The sequence below is a fragment of the Mus musculus genome, chromosome 14, assembly GCF_000001635.26.
Source record: "Mus musculus strain C57BL/6J chromosome 14, GRCm38.p6 C57BL/6J".
Taxonomy (NCBI): domain Eukaryota; kingdom Metazoa; phylum Chordata; class Mammalia; order Rodentia; family Muridae; genus Mus; species Mus musculus.
The window spans coordinates 5,530,687-5,553,358 of record NC_000080.6 but is presented as its reverse complement, the minus strand read 5'-3'; the positions used below and the strand labels follow the sequence as shown (position 1 = coordinate 5,553,358).

General features: G+C 41.6%; 1 long non-coding RNA gene and 1 pseudogene across 2 annotated transcripts in view; one reads left to right on the top strand and one right to left on the bottom strand.

Annotated features, from left to right (window-relative positions):
• The window catches only part of Gm26893, a 39,421-nt gene extending 21,009 nt beyond the window's left edge, over positions 1-18,412 (top strand). Inside the window, exons 3-4 of one of the 2 annotated variants that reach the window (XR_003950950.1) lie at positions 2,394-2,511; positions 3,163-3,251. This is a non-coding gene — a long non-coding RNA (predicted gene, 26893). Of the gene's footprint in view, positions 1-2,393; positions 2,512-3,162; positions 3,252-18,297 lie in introns of those variants that run through there. The other variant, XR_003950951.1, reaches the window with a different exon arrangement.
• Positions 6,990-15,005, bottom strand: Gm3532 (predicted gene 3532; annotated as a pseudogene).
• Positions 18,413-22,672: the final 4,260 nt, after the last annotated feature.

The window sequence follows — 22,672 nt, the reverse complement described above, 5'->3', positions numbered from 1 at the left end:
AGATTTTTAAAAGAATAATTGATTCCACAATCAGTAAAGTTAAGTTCCTAACATATCTTACTGCTGTTATTACTGTTTGTCAACAGTGTGGCTCTCACTGTGGAGCTCTGTCAGACTGATAATGTTTGGGTCCATGAAATTAATAGACATGCTGAGATAGGATACTACCTACATCAATTAAAAGAAAACAAAGCACACAAAATAATTATTTGATAATATTCTCATTGTCTTTCTGACCAAAGACCTGAATAAAAATACAGGATCTGGCGGGCAGTGGTGGTGCACACCTTTAATCCCAGCACTTGGGAGGCAGAGACAGGCGAATTTCTGAGTTCGAAGTGAATTCCAGGTCAGCCAGGGCCATACAGAGAAACCCTGTCTCGAAAAACAAAACAAGCAAGCAAACAAAAACAAAAACAAAAACAAAATACAGGATCTGGAAGTATTTGAGGGGCCAGGGTCCACTCATTAAGTGACCACCCATTAGAAGATTTCAACAGCTCTTAGAAATGTCAGGAAATGACTAAGAGCTATAAGGAAAAGAGTGTTGCACTCTAAAGCAAATATCTATGGATTGCGTTATTCATTTTAACTTTTCAAATTTAGGGTAGGGAATGACTGATAAAGGCGAGTTATGCAGAATGGTAGAGTTGCAACAAATAAAACCTCATTACTAAAATTTCTACTCTTCCAAAGATGCCTTAAGTAGCTGAGATCTGGGAGGTCACATACTACAATAACTGTGCTTTATATCTAGTTGTGTCAGAGCATGGAGGAATATTTTTGGGTGACTATTTAAATATAAATGTGTTCAGGCTGCAGTAGACTTCATGAACTGCTTCTTTCACTTAGCATTGTTTTCAAGATTGATCCATGTTACAGATGTATCAATTCTTTGTCTACTATATTTTTTATAACCTGCTGGGGGAAAGCCTTCAACAGTCTCACCCACCCATGAACCTTGTGAACCTTGTTAATTATGAACATGATAAGATAGTTCCATAGTCCCGTACATAATTTTAGACCGATTAGTAAACAGGTGGTAAAATATGTACATCTGCATATATATAATGGATTTAAATGGAGTTACTCTATACTGACAAGAAAGTTTCTCACCCAAAAATTTATCTAGTAAAAATGTCCCATAGATACAATCCCTTCAAAAATATGGAATAATCCCATGGCTCATGGTTAGCCTCCAAAACTCAATGTTAAGGTCCTTTTGCTGAAGACATTATATCCTTGAGTCATAGGACATGGAGAACTCAATCTGGTACTAACCTGCAAGGTTCATCCCTGCCTGATAACATTCACAATATTAGGATATGGCCTTCATGCTAACAGTGAGAAAATAATCAACCATTTCCTCAACAGTGAACCCTGTGATCAACAATGTTCCTCAGCCAGCAAATCACGATCCCAAGTGAAACAGTAGTGTGAATGTTATGGGAATAACCAACCCTTTCCACACTAGATTCAAAGTTCCACATTTATTTGTTGTTGATGTTGACTGGGCTAAATATGTATGTGTAGGACATAGCCCCTAGGGGAGATCTGGCTACTATTTGCCCACTGTAAATAAATAGTATTAATTTGTCTTCTAAGTTTCATTTCTAGACACATAAAATAGTATAGCTCTAGGTAATCATCAGAAAAGAGTCTCTGTCAGTCAAATCTGTTTTTCCCTTGGGCATATCTAGGCACCATTGTACCCCAGGCTTGACTGGAAAGAATGATGAGTAGCCAGTTAGGATACCAAGATCTTGGTTGGTGTAAGTGTGGGAGAAATAGTCTTCTCTTGAGACGGTTTTCAGTGAAACAGATCTCCTTAAATTGGAGTGAACATGTAGGTAGGGGCTTTCAGGGTAACTGCATTATTCTCCAGTGCAAATGTGCTGTGAATGTTTCATTTGCATGAAGAACTCCATGTGTTGGCTGGTTCTGTCATAATAGAGTGAAAGGAAGTTTAACCTGTAATCTAGTCACCAGAGTAAATGATTACCTCAAGGGTGGTGGAGGTAGGTGTTGTAAGTGAGCTGGAACATGCAGGCTCAGACAAGGAGGACACAATGCTCCTAGTGTTGTATTCAGGATATTTTCAGGGATTGGACATGTTTCAAACTCACTCTTGTGTCAGACTTTCTCTGTAAGTTGTACACCTTTCTGGTCCTATACTTCTCCTAACAGTGTATAACAGTTATTAGAGTCCTAAAAGACCACTTGATCAATGTACAGAGAATATGGGTCTGTGGAGTTCTCAGCTTACATGACCCGGCTATATCACAACCTCATACTACAAGGCTATGGAGTTATGGCAGAAAAAGGTAGAGGAAATTTTTGAGATGCAGAGGTAAGGATGTCCAAACCAAAACAGTATTTATCTGTTATGATAGGGCTGCTGCACACATTACTTCATAGCAATTGTAACTGCATGCCCAAAAGGTGAGCAAGATCTGGGCAATGAACTTCTCAGCATTAACAAGGGAGAGGCTCATGCAGGACCATCCTTAGGTAAGGACTTGCTGGCAAGTGGTGGCTGCTGAGGAGAAGAGAGCCAGTTTTCTTTGGGGATACATCCCTGAGAGGCTACTCATGCTCCAGTAGATTTTGCTAATTCTATCCATGCTAAGTGGGCTCTGTTATCTTCTTTAAAAATACATAGTGTGTAAAGGAATAGTGGTTACAGATAGGAACGAATTGAGGGAAGTAAAGTGTGGTGTTTTAGATAAAAATGTATTATGTGATTGTAAATAACATTTTGAAACATTAAAATAAATACAAAAGAAGTAGGCATGCTCTCCTCAACGATAAAGACAGAACAACAGACACAGAACTTAATGACTGTTGGAGCTATGAAGAATTACTAGGACCCAAAACTTCCCCAATTCAGGATTTCAGTACAATTTACCACCTGGTCCTAATTAGGATGAGATACCAGCTGATAGTGTGGAGTAATTCCAAGATGAGGTGGTTGGAATAGGCATGGCCTGCATGGACTTGTGTGTTTGAATGCTTGACCCATTGAGAATGGCTCTACTAAGAGGTGTGGTCTTGTTGCACTAGGTGTAGCCTTGTTAGAGGAAGTGTGTAACTGGAAGAGGGCTTCAAGGTCTGATATATGCTCAAGCCTAGTATAACCCAATCTCTTTCTGCTACTTGCAGATCAAAATTTAGAGCTCTCAGGTCCTCCAGCTCGATTTCTGCCTGCACACTGCCATGCTCCCCACCATGATGATAATGGACTAAACTTCTGCACTGTAAACCAGCCTCAATAAAATTTTTCTTTCTAAGAATTATTGTGGTCATGTGTCACTTGACAACAATGGAAATCCTAAGACAAGAGACAAGATTTAGGACATTGTCTTCAGTTTCTCATATTAAATTTGAAGTACTCAGTGGACTTGGAAGAAAAAACCAATTCGATAAATTAGGTGGGAGTGGCCATAATTGGAAAAAGTATATGCATCAAGAAAGTGACTCTTTGCAAAATACACTAAAAATACAAACCTACATAGAAGTTTGAACTACTTCATTGAAAACAAAAGAGCTAAAAATGTCCTGGTATCTATCCAGTTATCCAGTAATATAGGACTCTCCAATATAATCACATGCTGTTTCATAGTCACATGATTCACTTATTTGGATTATGGGAACCACTGCCCCTTTGGTTTATTACATTCAGTAAGCAAGGTCAAACATTGACTTTCTCTGCACTCAACTGCCCCTCCTTTCAACTTCCATGTCCTCTGCCCAACTCCTTATAACTGTACTCAAAACCCAGATATCCACCAACAAGTAGCCCACATGGAGGGAAGATTTGCACGTGAGCAAGAAAGAATCTTTTCAGTTTACTGCCCAAGGCAGTGGTAAGCTTACTGAGTCCTCAGTTCTCCCTATGTGTAGGGAAATGTGTCATGAAAGAATGTTGTCAACTGTGTTGATCTAGGTTGTTATCCAAACAGATGACAACCAAATGCATAAGATTCCAACCCCAGTACAGTGCTAAAGCAGAATGACTCCATCACACGCACAAGAGTAACATGTGGACGAAGATAATTTGTGTCAGAGATGACAACAGTCCCACATTCCTCCCGTTACTCATTTGTTCCTCCATAAAGAAAATTACTGGAGACTCCGGTTTCACCGCTGGACTGAAATGTCCAGTCCTGAGAAAGTATTTGTAGAGGGCATGTTTGACCTCTTTGAAGAGCAGATGCTCCCAATGTTCAGCTACTTCTCCAGAAGGTCACAAGCAGAGATTGACTGAAAGCATATTATAGTATCAGCCTAATGAGGAACTTACTTTTCTCCACAGGTCAGCAAGCCAAGACAGTGTATTTTATACCAACAGAGATTGATGATTCAGGGCAAAATATACCAATGCTTGAAAAAGCTCTATGTTTACCAGGCAATATGCACATTGCAGGTTGGAGCTACTAATCATTTGGCTGAGCTATTTCATATACTACCCTGAAGCTCAACAGCTATGTATGTTGTTGCTGGATCAATGAACATCAGCTGAAAGACGTGTACAGATAGTACAATGCAAAATTATCCAGAGGCAGGGTGACACCCTATATACAAGGCAGAATTGTGGGCTCCCAGCCCCATTCATTATGATGAGATCCAGCTGAGTATAAAGGAAAACTATATGAGGATCACTTATGGATCATGTGACAGCACAACTACTAGACAGAAACAGCAAACTGCACTCGGTCAGCATAGCTGGAGGTTGCTATTAATATTTTGACTGAAGCTTAGGATGTAGAAAGCATAACCCTGAGATGACTAAAGCTGTCATGACAATGATAATTCGAGTTATTGGGAAAATTATGACTTCCTGAATTTTGTGATAGCAGAAACAGATCATAAGGACCCTACAAATTATTTTCCATGCATTCCTGATTTCCAGCAGAGAGAACCATAACTGATGTTACAGGGTTTGTTTTAAAACTGAAGGTGATGGCGAATGATAAAATTTGGGGATGATAATGTGAAGCTTGTTTGATCAAGACAGGACATATTATCGTTCAAGATGTGTGGTCATAAATCATGAAGCATGAATTACTGTGAACATGTAGATGCTGACACATATCTGATAGATTTGTAACTTGCTCTGCACTGTGGGTGGCAGAACAGAATTTATCCATGATATGAGTGTATCTTCCAAGACTGAGTGAGTTAAAGCCAATGCCACAGAGAGGATTCAATATTCCTACTTCATTCTTCATAAAGCCCTCAGTGAAGGAATGATGGTGACATTTTAGAATATCAGAGGGAAGATCTGAAAACAGTATATGAACTTCAAAAGAACATTGCAGAGACTTCACCTGACTCAGAATAGATTCTTTTTGTCTTCAGGTTTGCAATTTTTGTGACTTAGGGTTGGATTAGGTGATTACTTGAAAAAAGAGCTATGAGCCTCCTGGACAAAACATCAATGTTACATAGACTGCTAGAAATTGTGTGTTACTGTATTATTGGTGCATATCAAGATGAAGTTTCAGAACTTTTATCTATTGAGACCTGAAAATATTTGAGGTGGAGAAATTTTGTGGCCCAGGTAGACAGGGAAAGAAAGCAGATGCTAACCACAGTGTGTGTGTGTGTGTGTGTGTGTGTGTGTGTGTGTGTGTGTGTGTGTGTGTGTGTGTGTGATTTCCCCTATAGTTAAGGCTAAACCAGTCAGGGCATTGGAGAAATGATCCAGAGCTGCTGTGCAGAAAGATAGATTCTAAGAGGATTGTTCTGGCCAAAAAGTTCCTTTTCCAATGAAAGCAGTGATTCAGTGAGCTCATGTCCCTGGAGTTCCCTGACATCAGCAAGTTGCCATCATCAGAACCCCCTTAGCAAATGCTCTCAACAGAACATTCTTTGAATCAGTGGCCAAAGTGGTGTTCCCCTGACAGCCAGAAGACCAGGGCCACCAATCTGATCTGCTTGTAGAAGTCACTCTCTAACTGACTTGCAAACATCAGCAGCTTCATAGCTCTCCATGCAGCAACATTTCCTTTGAAACATTCAAAACCACTACAAGAACAAACCTGAGAGCTGAGATTGACCTGAATTAATCTTGTGGTGAAAAAATAAATAGAGTGGAGTGCTTCCTCCATCTCTGGTCCACGAAGAGATCAGCAAGCATCTTTAAAAGTGAACATGCAATCCAAAATGAAACCCCAGGAAAGAAATCAGTAGAAACAATTTGTCCTTAGTTAGGAACTCTTTCTTGAATGACTGGAGGACTATTCTGGATGTTGGCTGGTCTATTTATTCAGCTGTGAAGATGCGATATTTAATGGCAGTAGTTGATAGATGAGAGGTGTCATTCAATGTTTCAAAAGATTTTTAATCTAAAAATTAAGAACATAGGCAAACCCAAGAATGAGGTAATATATCTTTTAAATTGATTCTTACAACTACTGCATCATAATGTCGCTCTGTTGGGTTGGTTATTTATCTTGGTGCATTGGTTGTGGCTGTGTATCTTGCCGTGGTATCTTTTTCAAATATAAAAGCTGAAAGACTTCTTCAGTACAATCTACAGCAACAAAAACCTCCAGAAAAGTGGCTGGAGACTCAGTGGTGGAGAATTTGCCTGCCCAACATGTACAAGGCCCCAGACTCTAGCCTCAGCAACACAAACAACATCAATAACAACAAGCCAACAACAAATGAACCATACAAACTACACAGCATTGGGCTGTAGAGAGAGACAGTTTACTGTTACAGAAACGGTAGTTAACACCTCGGGTACCTATTACTGCCATGAGATCCAAAACACACAAAGATAATAATCAAAATATGTTTCTGAATACAATTTAATGTTTGTTATAATATTAACCGACAAGTAATATACAAATTTGGTAGATACCAGGGAAATCAATACATGTTCTTCTCTTTCCTTCCCTCTACCAAAAGAATTATGACAAGAGAGAGAGAGAGAGAGAGAGAGAGAGAGAGAAAACACATCAGCTTTTAGGTTTTCTTGTTTTTGTTTTTTCCATGTTCCTCTGGGTCAGGCCAACCTGAAACTCACTGTACGCTGAGGATGAATTTCTGCTTCCCACATGTCTACCTGTAGAGTTCTGAGATTACAGACACGAGTCACAACCTACCTTACACAGTGCTAGGGATTGAAACAAGGGCTTTGTAAATAGTAGCTAGGTAAACACTCCACCAACGGTGCTACATCCCAACCTGTAAAATGCCACATTTTACAGAAAGAAAAAGAAAAGGAAAGGAAAGGAAAGGAAAGGAAAGAAAAGAAAAGAAAAGAAAAGAAAAAAGAAAAAAAGAAAAGGCAGGTACATTTCTAGATAGTAGGCAACAACTTTATTACTAACCTGAGACAAGTGTTTGTTTCTTGTTTTATTACCAAAATTGTTGATCCACAAGGAGAAAAAAAAAATTAAAGCTTAAAATAGCATGAAAAGTGAAGCCAGCTGAACAATATTATGGAGAAGGAAGCATCTGGTTTGGACTCAGGAAAAAGCCCACTGTGGTAGAGCCCCCTTCTCGCCGCACGCCAAGGGTCACCTTGGGTAAAGGAGAATTGGTTGCCTGGAGGAAGAAAAGTCCCAGGAGCTGTCTTCCTGCAGACTTCCAAGAGAACAGAAAGAAATGCCTGGATTCCAGTCCAGGCTAGATGAAATTAAGGCCTGTTCAGACCAAAGAAACCAAAATAAAGGAGGAGCATACAGCCCATTGCAGCCATGGTTATTAGGGATGAGAGGCAACAGTGGTGTATTTCCTGTGCACACTCAGTGCTCCTCCTCCAGCACTTCTCTTTGAGGGAGATCATGTCGTGGTCTGTGCCATGTTCCGGTTTCTACTGGAGTTTACACACTTAGAGAAAAAGAAAAAAATGTCCTGGTAAGCATTTGTCAATTCAACTGTCCCTCCCAGAACATCTTTATTCAGATGGACAAACCAACATGACATATCAGCTGAGATCATAACGTGCATCCCAAGTGTCATAGAGCACCTGAGCTTGAAATTGTTTCTCACCTTTTAAAAACTGCTAGAAACTGAACTGTCAACTACACATTATACTGGAGTTCTAAAAAAAACACCACATTTCTCCAGTTATGCGGGTATATTATATTGAGTAATAACATTGTAGCAATGTCTGAATGTGAATTCAAGAGAGATGTGTGCAACTTAGAAAACCATGTGGATTCCTTATGGGGTGCGAGCGTGCCCTGAACAGAAGTGAAGGCTATGATTGTTTCTCCAGTGCAGGAACCTCACAGGGTTCCTCTTGTCAATCCCCCTATCTGCAAATAACCAGAGACACCTTACAACACAAAAGCCCATGGGTACTTCATAGGTCCTAGAATCTGCAAGAGTTTGCTAAAGAAAAATATTCCCAAGGCCGAGCAATGAACCTTAAAAGTTATGGTCATGAAAAAAACAAAACAACACCCCTGTACATCTGTGACTATTGTAGGGCACACATTCAAACACACATAATATTTGTGTTTATGCAATACAAGCATATTGTATTGCAGTGACCTGTTTAGTTTCCCGGTTAATACAAATATAAAAATCTCCCAGGAAACATTGGAGGCATAAAAAACAAATCTTGAAGGGGAAAGATACTTAGTGGGCATAGCATATAGGCAACACAGTCAGTGATATGCTTTCCACTCATAAACCGGTCTGGGATTCAGGGTTCTTGTCCTATTATCCAATCTGGCTCAGCAAGTTCCCAAGGCTGTGTAGAATAGGTTTGTTTCCCAGCCTAGGCTCACATGTTGGTGGTGGACCAGCCTCTTGTTGTTGCTCACTGTTTCAGACTTGTCCCAAAGTAAACAGTTTCTTCCAATAGGATCTCCCCTTTCCATCACCTGACTGACTTGGTGTCCAAAGGTATGAGCCCAGAGTAATAGGAACTGTCTATAACAGGATCCAAAGGAAACATTTTCTCCCCAGAATGTGATTGTGTCAGGGCTATTTTGAGTAAGATAGGGCTCACTAGTTGAAGGACAAAAGTTTGCATGGATTATCTCACACTGAGTTTATGGAAGGGCTGCACCATTAGGACCTTTTCATTCTTCAGCAGATGGACATCAGGATAGCTTCTGCTTTCTGAACATGGCTTCTAAAACACATAACCAATTTTATACTACCAGAACTGTCTGAAGGTCCTCATTTCTCCCAACCCCCACTGAGGCTGATTTTAACTCTGAGAAAATGATGTTGAAGAACAGTCCCGCTGAATGCTACACAGATAAGATAGTGTGAGTACTTTAGATTATCAAGACCCTCAATGGGCTCCTGTAACAGGCCTGGTTTGCTCCACAGCTATGGGAATTCTGCTGGATGCAAGTTCAGCTCCAAGCAACTCAATCTCTCAATGAGTAAAATCCAAGACAAACTACAAGGCAAAGCTTTACTGAGCAGAGGTAGCAGGAAATGTAATGGTGGCAGGCAATGAGGAAAACAACCTGGAATGCTTAGAAGACACAGTGAGCCACCTGACCTTCCAGTGGTCCTTCACAATTCACCAAGAGCAGAAAAGGGACATAAACACATGGATTTTATACAGCTATGTCCTCCTTACCTATATATACCATATCCCTTACATTTGCTCTAATGATTTCAATGAGAATTAATAGTTTTGTTTCTAGTCAGTTAAAAATTTGACCCTACAACATTTTTTGTGTCCTTTTTTCTTGGGTGTTAGGTGAGCATGCAGAATAATTGGACTGCTGTATTTGATATTTCATAGGTGCAAACTAAAACCTCAGAGTGCATTTCTCATTAAATTTGGCCTCTAGAGATACACACAGCTTCATTTATGCACATTCACACACACACACACACACACATTTGTATATACAAGCACCCATATCACAAACACAAAATACAAGGGTATTACACAAACACACAACTTTAGTATAAACAAGCTCAGGCAAAGGTGGTCAAAACACACACAGACAAACACACACACCATACAAAAGAAACAAAAACATATACAGGACACAATACACACACAGAGACACACAAACTCAAATCAATGAAAATATTACTGTCGCCCAGCACATTTCCTGTTGCATGAGCACCTACTAGGACCTCTAATGTGTATGTGTATAAGGTTCTTAGACTCAGGCAGTCTTTGAGGCCCTCATCTCTAATTAACTCCTCTTCAGAAACTTTTTTCATGCAGATACTTTCTGGTCCTACAAGGAAGTTACAAGCTCGGCACAGATAACCTGGACAACACAATACCAAATTCCCATGAAAGACATTCCTAAGAAAAGCCTCCAGCAAGCCCCATGTTGACTCTCTCAGTAGCCTTCACTATAACTACACTGGTTCCTTGGTAACATCAGAGGAAGACAGTGACTTTTGGTCACTACCCAGTAACTTTTCAACCTATTACAGTTCATGTGATATTAAATCTTCCTCAATATCAGTCAGAAGAAAGCTGGTTGAATGACGTGCTGTGACATTTATGAAATGCAGCACTGTGCCAACTATGAGGAGGAAAGTATCCTGAAACAAAGTTATGCCCACGATATAGTTAGCAAAAATCATGTTAGCAGGGGGATGCATGGTAGGATTCTGTGCATGTTCATGATGGAGACAATAAGACAGACCCAAATCCCCCAGGGAGATAATTCTATGCAGGGAAAGTGAAGACATCTAACACTTATTTTTAACATAGCTGTATTGTTTATCAATTTGTTGAAATAAATAAGAGAGGGAGAGCTTCCTGATAGTGGCCAGGAGATGCAAAGACTACTGGACAGAACAAAACAGTAAATGTCACGTTTATTGAGAGACCAAGGCTCAAAGAAGTAATATAGAGAATGACTGGACAATTCAGATGTCATTGAATGGCCTCCCAACATACAAGAGAGAGACACAGGTCGGAAAAACCATGCACACACAAAAAGAAACACATAGACACACAGTCACAGACACAGACACACACACAAGCACACACAGAGTTGTTGACATAAAATCATAAGTGAGCAGAAAACAATGAGGTATCTGTTATGGTTCAGGACCAAGATAATTCAGACTATGCAGAGGAGATGTTTCAAGGGAGACCCAACGACTCTGCGATTATTTTAGAGGAATAAAAAGCACTAGAGAAGCCGGGTCATAGTGGCACACTACTTTAATCCCAGCACTTGGGAGGCAGAGGCAGGCAGATTTCAGAGTTCGAGGCCAGCCAGGTATACAGAGTGAGTTCCAGGACAGCCAGTGTGAACAGAGAAACCCTGTCAGGGGGAGGGGGGAAGGAGGGAAACATCTAACAAAAATCACTAGAGAACACTCTTCTTGGTAAGAATTGGGGGCATATATTAAGAAATTTTTTCATGAAGCCTCAGAAATCCCACACCAAACCTGAGCCTGTGAGAAGCCTTTCTATCATCTCTGGTCATCCAGACAACTCCAGATTCTAAGGCCCAGGATTGACCACTCCAACAGCACTCAAAGAAAATAGAACTGACAAGCTTCTACTCAGGCTCTCTCAATGTGAACCAAGATATATGAAGCCTGAAGAGACCATTTTGAGATAGAGGGGGGAAGGGGGGAATAGAAAAGCCACCAAAAGACAGCAAAGAAATCCACTTATTTGTCAATTAATCTAGGCTGTCATCCCTTTAAACTATTTCCTACCTAGAATCTCACAAGATCCCTGTAAAGCAAATGTTCTACAGGCCTTTACTTCTTCCTTCAAAGCTCTTGCTATTCTCAACAAGGGCTCCAACACAGCACCCTTCAAACTTAAGGCATGTGCTGTTGTGTTGTGATCAACCTATCTCCCTTAGTGATTCTAGCAGAGCAGGAACATTTGCATGCCAAACATGCAGTTTCTTGAACCAGGCTATCTCCACAGAGAGCCATATAGATGATCACATAAACAAACACTTGGAGGAGACATAGGTGAGTGCCTGGAGAAGTTGGTGGACTGTGACATTGGATTGTCTATGTTTATGGTTAGACATGAGGGCAATCTGCCTCTGATACACATCATCCTACCTGCTGTTCCTTTGCACTTGAAGCACAGATGTTCTTGCTGGCCTCCTCACAGAACCTCTTTTCTTCCTCATGAGACAATTGCGTTCCAGCCTGCTCCACTAGCAGCTTTCTGTTCTCATTCAGTAATATCCTTACTTTTTCGCTGAGTTGAGTGCACTCACGGAGGAGGTGGTCCTCCTTAATGCTGATCCACAAAGAAAAATTGATGATTCCCAGCCAGATTCCATTGGCTTTTCACTCCTACAAGTCCCATGATCCCTGCAAGGGCCCTGATCCCCAGAAAGCCAGAGAAGAGTCCACAATATACATAGCAGAACCAAACAAAGACAAGTCAAATCAAGATACCACCCATATTCCAGAGGATTCCACAACATTCTGAAAACCCTGTCCCCAAGAGTTTTCCCTATACATCACAGAAGATCCTCATGGTAGATTATAGGTCTGTGGTACCATAAAACCTTCATCAAGGGAGGGCTTATCCCCTCTGAGAGAGGTGAGACCACCAAACAGGTGTACACTCTTTCCATTTTTGTCAGGAATCCTAGATCTTTTAATTTGTGGTCAGAACCCTAGAGGTTCAGGGTTCCTGGATATTCCCAGCGTGGTGGAAAAGTTTTCTATGTAGAGGATCTTGAATTTGGAAGAATAAAGTTTGGAGGGTCTTGGACACACTTCACACTTAGGACAACTGTGTCCAAGAGGTACAAATAAAAGACCCTTGCCTCAGGGCAGGGTTCCTGGATAAAAATAACAGATAGCATAGAACCAGAGTCCTTGCTTTTGTTCAAAGTCCTAAAAGGACAGAAGCATTCCCTGCCTAGTTCTGGGGGTTTCAGTAGTGTCACTGACTCACCTGTAGGAATAGTTATCTTCTATCAGTTCCTTGGAGTACTGCATGGAACCAATTATGGACTGGATCATTTCATTCATATCCAACATTGTCTTCTCATGTTGTGATTTAATGATGTTGAATTCAGTGTTCATCCTGTGTTAGGACATAGCCCAAGAAGCAAATAATCTGCTGAATTAAGGATTCAATAATCATGTGCAAACAGGCTGTATCATGGACTACCCAAACCAAGTACATGCCACATCCTGGCTCATTCAAACTGGGTCCCCTTGGTGCTAATTAAACTTACTATCCTGGGCAGAGGACAGCAGAGCCAGGGGACCAAATGGAGCTAGCTGACCTTCAAGAGCTTCCTGGGCAAGCATGAAGGAATAGACTACTTCAATGACAATTTTCCACTACACTGTGCCACAGGCTTGGGTCCAGTAGATATTTGTAATGACTTTCCTCTTATTTTTAAGGCAGGGATTTTCATTCCTTAGGTCCTGTTGTTATTTGATTTCCCAGAGGACACAACTAGTATTTACAGGAGAAAGGCTTTATCACACCTCCTCTCCCAGGTGATTCCTGTGTGACACCAAGGAAACCAGGAGAAAACTTCCCTGATGATCACTTTGGGCCTCTATGGACTCAACACGAATAGGACCTACAAACTGTGCATCACACAAATCCTCAGACCCCATCAAAGGTCCCAGAACCCCAGTCCTGAACAAAACACACACAACTACGTTCACACACACAGACACAATTAGAATGCCAAATAAATCCTGTGAGGTGCCATCTCTCAGAATATAAGGAACAATACAGGCATTGCATTCACACACTGAGAGACAGTAAGTGTGAGCAGGTCCTTCCAACTGTTTACAGCAACAATCAGATTGCAAGCACCCCAAGGTCAAGTACAAAAGAAAATGATAATAAACACACTGCACCTTTTTTATCCAACAATTAAACACCTGTCAGGGCTACTTAATTGAATGATGAGAGATGACACAGTCCATTCATGGAAGGAAATTGGGTTAACAGATGGCACAATACAGTCAACAGGGCATAATTCCTACCTGTAGTTCAAATCCTCATATATGTAAAGTTCCAGGATTCCACCCATTTCCTCCATGTCATTGCTGATCTTCCTCATATCCAATTTCAGTTCTTCTAGTTCATTTATTTTTGATCTCTGCTTAGTGATTTTGGAATTTTGGGTTGAAGTATTTCTAGCAGACCCTGCAGATAGATAAACACAAAAGAATTTGCATACTTGATGGCCTAGGGGCAGGGGAGACTATTCTGAGTCCCAAGAAGAAGATGGAGGGAGAGAAAGATAAAGACAGGGTGAATCCAAAAAGAGCAGAAAAGCTATCATCCAGCTGGTTTGCTAAGCTATGTTCCTCTTCCTAACCACCATTGTCAGACATATGCCACACTCCCTGTTACAGGCCCCGTTGCCTTGAAATCTATAAGCTGCCTCAGACATAAAGATGTGGGGAACATTGTCAGGTCATATCAGATGGGATGCAGGGAAATCCTGAAGTTCATAGTGCTTAGCACTCTCAAGCCCTAATTAATCATGTGTCTTCAAATCCAGAGTGTCTGAGTCCTCACCACATGACAAGACCAGGGGAGCATCCTTCTCTGTTCTTTTCATCAGAGACTCAAGTTACCTACAGTAATCTGGAAGATGAAGTGCTTCAACTAACTTCCAAGAAAAGACACACTGTTATTCTCATAGTACCCACTCCTGGCATTCTTTGCCACTCAAAATGATATTAAATAGCTCCCAGAAAAGTAGCTGCAGGTTTGTCAATTCCTGCCTCTGTCAAACTAATCATCAGAAATTCTTGACTCTTTGTCTGACATTGACAAAGTCCAAGGCTTCAGCTTCTAAGACCTACTCCTGGAAGGCCCAGCTCAAGCCTACCTCTACCAGGAAGTTCTCCAACTCTGCCCAGGACTCACTGTGCCTTCTCCAGAATGATTTCCTTCTTCCTTTTTCATGAGAAAGGATTCCCTCTTCCTTCTCTGTTGTTCTGATCTCTCCTTCATCGCCATTCTCTTTCTGACATAGCCTGAGCAGCCAGGAAAACATTCCTGCTGGTGAACCCAGAGTAAACAGAAGGGATGAACCACAGGCAGTTGCTGTCACCACAACACAGGTGACAACACAGAAGATTCTAGTTCTTTCCTAATTACAAGAGACTCTCCAGGAAGGCATTACTGATGATGTCACTAGCAACTGCCATGACCTAACAGCTAACTGGTTCTCCCCAGCTTGGTCCTTTTCTGGGGTGCCTCTCCTGGAGCCTCTCACGGTCCTGTGGGATCTCCTTTCAAAGCTGGAGAATTCTAACTACTTCATTAGATGTCATGTGCTTTTGAGGGGGAACGTTGGCTAGGACTCTGTCATACTTAAGGGATGTTGTTAGCACCCAAATCTCTGGGGACTGTGGATGTAGTAGATGTTTCACAACAATAAATATACCACCTGAGTCAAATCATGTGACATACACTCCAATTTCCCAAGGTTTTCCTGTCTCACAGAGGCAAATATCTTTCTCATATATGTTTAACTGTATAAAACCTGGATAATATTTTCTCTTTTTTTTCCATTTTTATTAGGTATTTAGCTCATTTACATTTCCAATGTTATACCAAAAGTCCCCCATGCCCACCCGCCCCCACTCCCCTACCCACCCACTCCCCCTTTTTGGCCCTGGTGTTCCCCTGTACTAGGGCATATAAAGTTTGCCTGTCCAAAGGGCCTCTTTTTCTAGTGATGGCCGACTAGGTCATCTTTTGATACATATGCAGCTAGAGTCAAGAGCTCCGGGGTACTGGTTAGTTCATAATGTTGTTCCACCTATAGGGTTGCAGATCCCTTTAGCTCCTTGGGTACTTTCTCTATCTCCTCCATTGGGAGCCCTGTGATCCATCCATTAGCTGACTGTGAGCATCCACTTCTGTGTTTGCTAGGCCCCGGCATAGTCTCACAAGAGACAGCTACATCTGGGTCCTTTCGATAAAATCTTGCTAGTGTATGCAATGGTGTCAGCGTTTGGATGCTGATTATGGGGTGGATCCCTGGATATGGCAGTCTCTACATGGACCATCCTTTCATCTCAGCTCCAAACTTTGTCTCTGTAACTCCTTCCATGGGTGTTTTGTTCCCACTTCTAAGGAGGGGCATAGTGTCCACACTTCAGTCTTCATTTTTCTTGAGTTTCATGTGTTTAGGAAATTGTATCTTATATCTTGGGTATTCTAAGTTTCTGGGCTAATATCCACTTACCAGTGAGTACATATTGTGTGAGTTCCTTTGTGAATGTGTTACCTCACTCAGGATGATGTCCTCCAGGTCCATCTGTTTGCCTAGGAATTTCATAAATTCATTCTTTTTAATAGCTGAGTAGTACTCCATTGGGTAAATGTACCACATTTTCTGTATCCATTCCTCTGTTGAGGGGCATCTGGGTTATTTCCAGCTTCTGGCTATAATAAATAAGGCTGCTATGAACAGAGTGGAGCATGTGTCCTTCTTACCAGTTGGAACATCTTCTGGATATATGCCCAGGAGTGGTATTCTGGGATCCACCAAGAGTACTATGTCCAATTTTCTAAGGAACTGCCAGACTGATGTCCAGAGTGGTTTTACAAGCTTGCAATCCCACCAACAATGGAGGAGTGTTCCTCTTTCTCCACATCCTTGCCAGCATCTGCTGTCACCAGAATTTTTGATCTTAGCCATTCTGACTGGTATGAAGTAGAATCTCAGGGTTGTTTTGATTTGCATTTCCCTGATGATTAAGGATGCTGAACATTTTTCAAGTGCTTCTCTGCCATTCGGTATTCCTCAGGTGACAATTCTTTGTTTAGCTCTGAGACCCACTTTTTAATGGGGTTATTGGATTTTCTGAAGTCCACCTTCTTGTGTTCTTGATACATATTGGTTATTAGTCCCCTATCTGATTTAGGATAGGTAAAGATCCTTTCCCAATTTGTTGGTGGCCTTTTTGTCTTATTGACGGTGTCTTTTGCTTTACAGAAGCTTTGCAGTTTCATGAGGTCCCATTTGTCCATTCTCAATCTTACAGCACAAGCCATTCCTGTTCTATTCAGGAACTTTCCCCCCTGTGCCCATATCTTCTATGCTTTTCCCCACTTTCTCCTCTATAAGTTTCATGGTCTCTGGTTTTATGTGGAATTCCTTGATCCACTTAGATTTGCCCTTAGTACAAGGAGGTAGGAATGGATCAATTCCCATTCTTCTACATGTTAACTGCCAGTAGTGCCAGCACCATTTTTTGAAAATGATGTCTTTTCTCCACTGGATGGTTTTAGCTCCCTTGTCAAGGATCAAATGACCATAGGTGTGTGGGTTCATTTCTGTGTATTCAATTCTATTCCATTGGTCTACTTGTCTATCGTTATACCAAGATCAAGCAATTTTTGATCACAATGCTCTGTAGTACAGCTTTAGGTCAGGCTAACAACAACATTTTTTAAAAAACCTTCTGAGGGCTGGAATTACAAGCTTGTACCAAATCTGGTCAACTTTTGTATGTATTTCCACCAGAGGATCTTTTATCCTGGAGAACAGTTTTTGCTATCCTAGGTTTTTTGTAATTCCAGATGAATTTGCAGATTGCCCTTTCTAATTCATTGAAGAATTGAGTTGGAATTTTGAGGAAGATTGCATTGAATCTGTAGATTGCATTTGACAAGATAGTCATTTTTACTATATTTATCCTGCCAATCCATGAGCATAGAAGATCTTTCCATCTTCTGAGATCTTCTTTAATTTCTTTCTTCAGAGACTTGAAGTTCTTATCATACAGATCTTTTACTTCCTTAGAGTCACACCAAGGTATTTTCTATTGGATTTTACTCTTGTGAACAGTGTTGTTTCCGTAATTTCTTTCTCAGCCCATTTCAAAAGACCAAGTCAGAATCAGTGTCAATCTCTTACTCCCTGCAGATAAGGATGTTAGTAAGCTCTTAGCTGTTGCTCTAGCACTAGGCCTACCTGTCAGCGGCCATACTTCCAAACATGATGACCTTGGACTCTATGAAACTCTAAGCAAGCCCTCAGTTAAAAGCTTCATTGTATCTTACCTTGTTTATAGTATTTCATCACAGTAATAGAACAGTGACTACCACAGGCAGGAAAGAGTTTCTCTCAGCTTACAGTTATAGACCATCATGAACTAAAGTCAGTGCAGGACGCCATGGTGGAGCCCTGCTTACAGGGTTGCTCCTCATGGCTTGTTCAGCCTGCTTCCTTACACCACAGGACCACCTGCCAAGGCAACCCACTTCTTGCAGTGGGCTTAGCCTTACCACATCAATCCTTAATCAAGAAAATGCCCCACAGAATTGCCTACAGGCCATTATGAGACAATTATCTCAAACACCTCATGAGGAAGCTACATCTTTTTTATATTTCTTTTGAGGAACTTCCATGTTGTTTTGCCTGTGGCTCCACCAATTTACATTCTTGCCTGGAGTGCACACAGATATCCTTTGTGAGGCAGTGGACTGTGTCACCAGAGGACCATGACAACCGGTGACATTTCATAGAGTTTTCTATTGTGATGGGGTATCTAGCTAGGCTCTAAGTGATTAGCCCATGAGCTTCCCTCCAATTCTGTGAAAGATATTCAATCTCTGGTTCACCCAGAGTAAGACTTGTGCATTTTCATCTACCCTGAATAAAATAGTTTAGACAAGCAAGGACTGTCTTCTTCATCAAAGACCTGAAGGGTGTGGGGGACAGTGGGCTGTGGGGGGATGGGGATGGCGGGGGGTAAGGCTTAGACACACAGAGCTGTGGTTAATTCTCCTGTAGAGGACCCCTCTTCTAGCCCCTCCATAGCCCTGGCACTCACCTGGAGCTAAGCTGAATTCCCCACACTGGGTTCATCTAGGGCTACTGGCTCCTGTTCCCAACTACTTGAAGTTCTCAGTGGTATCTGCATACACAAGAGGATTGGGACAACCATTTTCAACTCATCATGGTTCCCAGGAAATTCTGGGTGCACAGGACTCCCCCTCCCCCCAACCCTGCTGTTTTCAGCCAGAGAAACACAGTCTGGGCCCCCTGAGACTGTTTCAGCCTTCCCTGAGCAATGTGGCTCAGCACTCCAGGGGCTAGGAAGAAACACAGCCTAATATCCCTGAGTTTTGCCTTCCCCAAGCGGCACATTGGTGGCATTCCTAACCCCCAGAGGGAAGGCAGAGACACAGAATGATGCCTTTACTGTATGCTGTCAGCAGGGCATGATCTCTCTGCTCTGTTTTTGATATCTGTGCTCACAGGTATGGGGTATGAGGCAGAATGTCACTGTGGTTGATTTGCACTTCCTTGGTGCTTAGGGATAACAAACCCTTATCATAGAAATTAACATTTAGAGTCCTACTTGCTATCATGTGCCACCATACATCCTAATAGATTTATTAGTTGGTATGTTAAATGACTTTTTTTTTAATTGCAATTTCTTTCTTAGATCTGCTATTGTGGCAATATTATAACCAAAGTAACTTGGGAAGGAAAGTTTATTTGACTTATACTTCCACATCACAGCTCATCATGGAAGGAATCTGGACAGGAACTCAAACAGTATAGAAATCTGGAGACAGGAGCTGATGCAGAGGCCACTGAGGAATCCTGCTTACTGGCTTGCTCCTTATGGCTTGCTCAACCTAATTTCTTATAGAACCTAGGACCACCAGGCAAGTAACGGCCCCACCCACAATGGGCTGGGCCCACATCCATCAATCTAATTAAGAAAATGTCCTATAGGTGTACCAACAGCATGATTTTGTGTTGGCATTTTCTCCATTGAGGTTCCCTCCTCTCAGATAACTTCAGCTGGTGCCAAGTTGACATTAAGTTAGCCAGCAGAGAATTGTTATGGCCAAAAGTTACTTTTCCAATGAAAGCAGTGATTCAGTGAGTTCATGTCCCTGGAGTTCCCTGACCTCAGCAAGTTGCCATCATGAGAACCCCCTTAGCAAATGCTCTCAACAGAACATTCTTTGAAACAGTGGACAAAGTGGTGTTCCCCTAAAAGCCAGAAGACCAGGGCCACAAATCTGATCTGCTTGTAGAAGTCACTCCCTAACTCACTTGCAAGCGTCTGCAGCTTCATAGCAATCCATGCAGCAACCTTTCCTTTGAAACCTTCAAAACCACTACAAGAACAAACCTGAGAGCTGAGATTGACCTGAATTAATCTTGTGGTGAAAAAATAAACAGAGTGGAGTACTTCCTCCATCTCTGGTCCACGAAGAGATCAGCAAGCAGCTTTAAAAGTGAACACACAATGCAAAATCAAACCTCAGGAAAGAAATCAGTTGAAATATTTGTCCTTAGTCAGGAACTCTTTCTTGAATGACTGGAGGACTATTCCGGGTGTCGGCTGGTCCATTTCTCCAGCTGTGAATATGTGATATTTATTGGCAGTAGATGATAGATGAGAGGCTTCATTCAATGTTTCAAAAGATTTTAAATCTCACAGATGAGAACATAGGCAAACCCAAGGATGAGGTGATATATCTTTTAAATTGATTCTTACAACTACTGCATCATAATGTCGCTCTGTTGGGTTGGTTATTTATCTTGGTGCATCGGTTGTAGCTGTGTATCGTGCCGTGGTATCTTTTTCAAATATAAAAGATGAAAAACTTCTTCATTACAATCTACAGCTACAAAAACCTCCAGCAAAGTGGCTGGAGGCACAGTGGTGGAGCATTTGCCTGCCCAACATGTACAAGGCCCCAGACTCTAGCCTCAGCAACACAAACAACATCAATAACAACAAGCCAACAACAAATGTACCATACAAACTACACAGCATTGGGTTGTAGAGGGAGAGGGTAAACTTGAATAGTTTACTGTCACAAAAATGGTAGTTAAGCACCTCAGGTAACTATCACTGTCATGAGATCCAAAGCACACAAAGATAGTAATCAAAATATGGTTCTGAATACAATTTAATGTTTGTTATAATATTAACCAACAAGTAATATACAAATTTGGTAGATACCAGGGAACTCAATACATGTTCATCTCTTTCCTTCTCTCTACCAAAAGAATTAGGACAAATAGAGAGAGAGAGAGAGAGAGAGAGAGAGGGGGGGAGAAAAGACATCAGCTTTTTCCCCCCTTGTTCCTCTTGGTCAGGCCAACTTGAAGCTCACTGTACGCTGAGGATGAATTTCTGCTTCCCACATTTCTACCTGTAGAGTTTTGAGATTACAGACACGAGTCACCATACCTACACAGTGCTAGGAATTTAAACAAGGGCTTTGTATATACTAGCTAGGTAAACACTCCACCAACGGTGCTACATCCCAACCTGTAAAATGCCACATTTTACAGAAAAGAAAAGAAACAAACAGGAAATGAAAGGAAAGGAAAGGAAAGGAAAAGAAAAGAAAAGAACAGAAAAGAAAAGAGAAAAGGAAAGAAAAAAGAAAAGGCAGGTACATTTCTAGATAGTAGGCAACAACTTTATTACTAACCTGAGATAAGAGTTGGTATCTGGTTTTATTACCACAATTGTTGCTCCACAAGGAGAGAAAAAAAATTAAAGCTTAAAATAGTATGAAAAGTGAAGCTAGCTGACAATAGTATGGAGAAGGAAGTATCTGGTTTGGACTCAGGAAAAAGCCCACTCAGGTAGAGCCACCCTTCTCGCCGCACGCCAAGGGTCACCTTGGGTAAAGGAGACTTGGTTGGCTGGAGGAAGAAAAGGCCCAGGAGCTGTCTTCCTGCAGACTTCCAGGAGAACAGAAAGAAATGCCTGGGTCCAGTCCAGCTTTGGTGAGTTCTTGGAGAGGACCTTCATGCCTACAAAGGAAAAGGTGAAACCTGAAGATACAGCTCCAAGTGACAAGGCTTGCTCTGAGGCTATGATAGCTGATGAAGAATTATGTTCCTCTTAAGGCAATAAGAAAAGAACGGAAGAAGAATGAAGACTCAGATACTCACAAAAGACTACCGCTTGCTTTCTTCCTGCTTCATTCTGAATATTGTCCAAAGATCATGATTGAATCCCAGGGCTTGTCCACTGGGAATGTAGCAAGGAAATTGGGTGAGATGTGGTCTGAGCAGACAGCCCAAGATAGACCACCATGTGAAGAGAAGGCAGCTGAACTAAAGGAAGTATGAGCTACGGGATATTGCATACCTTGAGTGTGCAGAGGTGATGAAAGATAGAAGGGCCCTGGTGGGCCAGGAGGCTCAAAGAAGAATGAATAGATGAAGAAGATGAGGAAGAGGAAAAGGAGGAGGAGAAGATGGAGGAGGAAGAAGAGAAGGATGATGTAGAAGAAGGAGGAGGAGGAGGAGGGGAGGGGGACAAGGAGAATAAGAAGAAACTGGAGGAGGAGAAGAAGAGGAAGGAGGAGAAAAAGAAGTGGGAGGAGGGAGGGGGGAAGGAGGAGGAGGACGACGATGACAATGATGAGGATAATGGGGATGAGGAGGACGAGAAGGAGGAGGAAATGAGGCAGAGGAAAACCAAATGGTTAGTCTGCGATTCCCATGGAATTTGTGGAGGCCCGGTTACTATTTCATTACAAATGTGAAACTTAAGTACAGGTTAACACTGGCTTCTCTATAAATATCATACAGTTTTTTGTTTTGTATAGGATCCCTACCTACTTTAAGGCTCAGGAAACAGTATTGAAGAAGCTATGGAAAGAGTGAGTGTAAAAACCTGATGAATGGAGAAGAATACTGTGAGAGGCTGGCCTCTGAACACACCATGGCTGTTACACACACACGTTCACAGCAGCTGTGTTTACCTGTGCAAGCCCTTC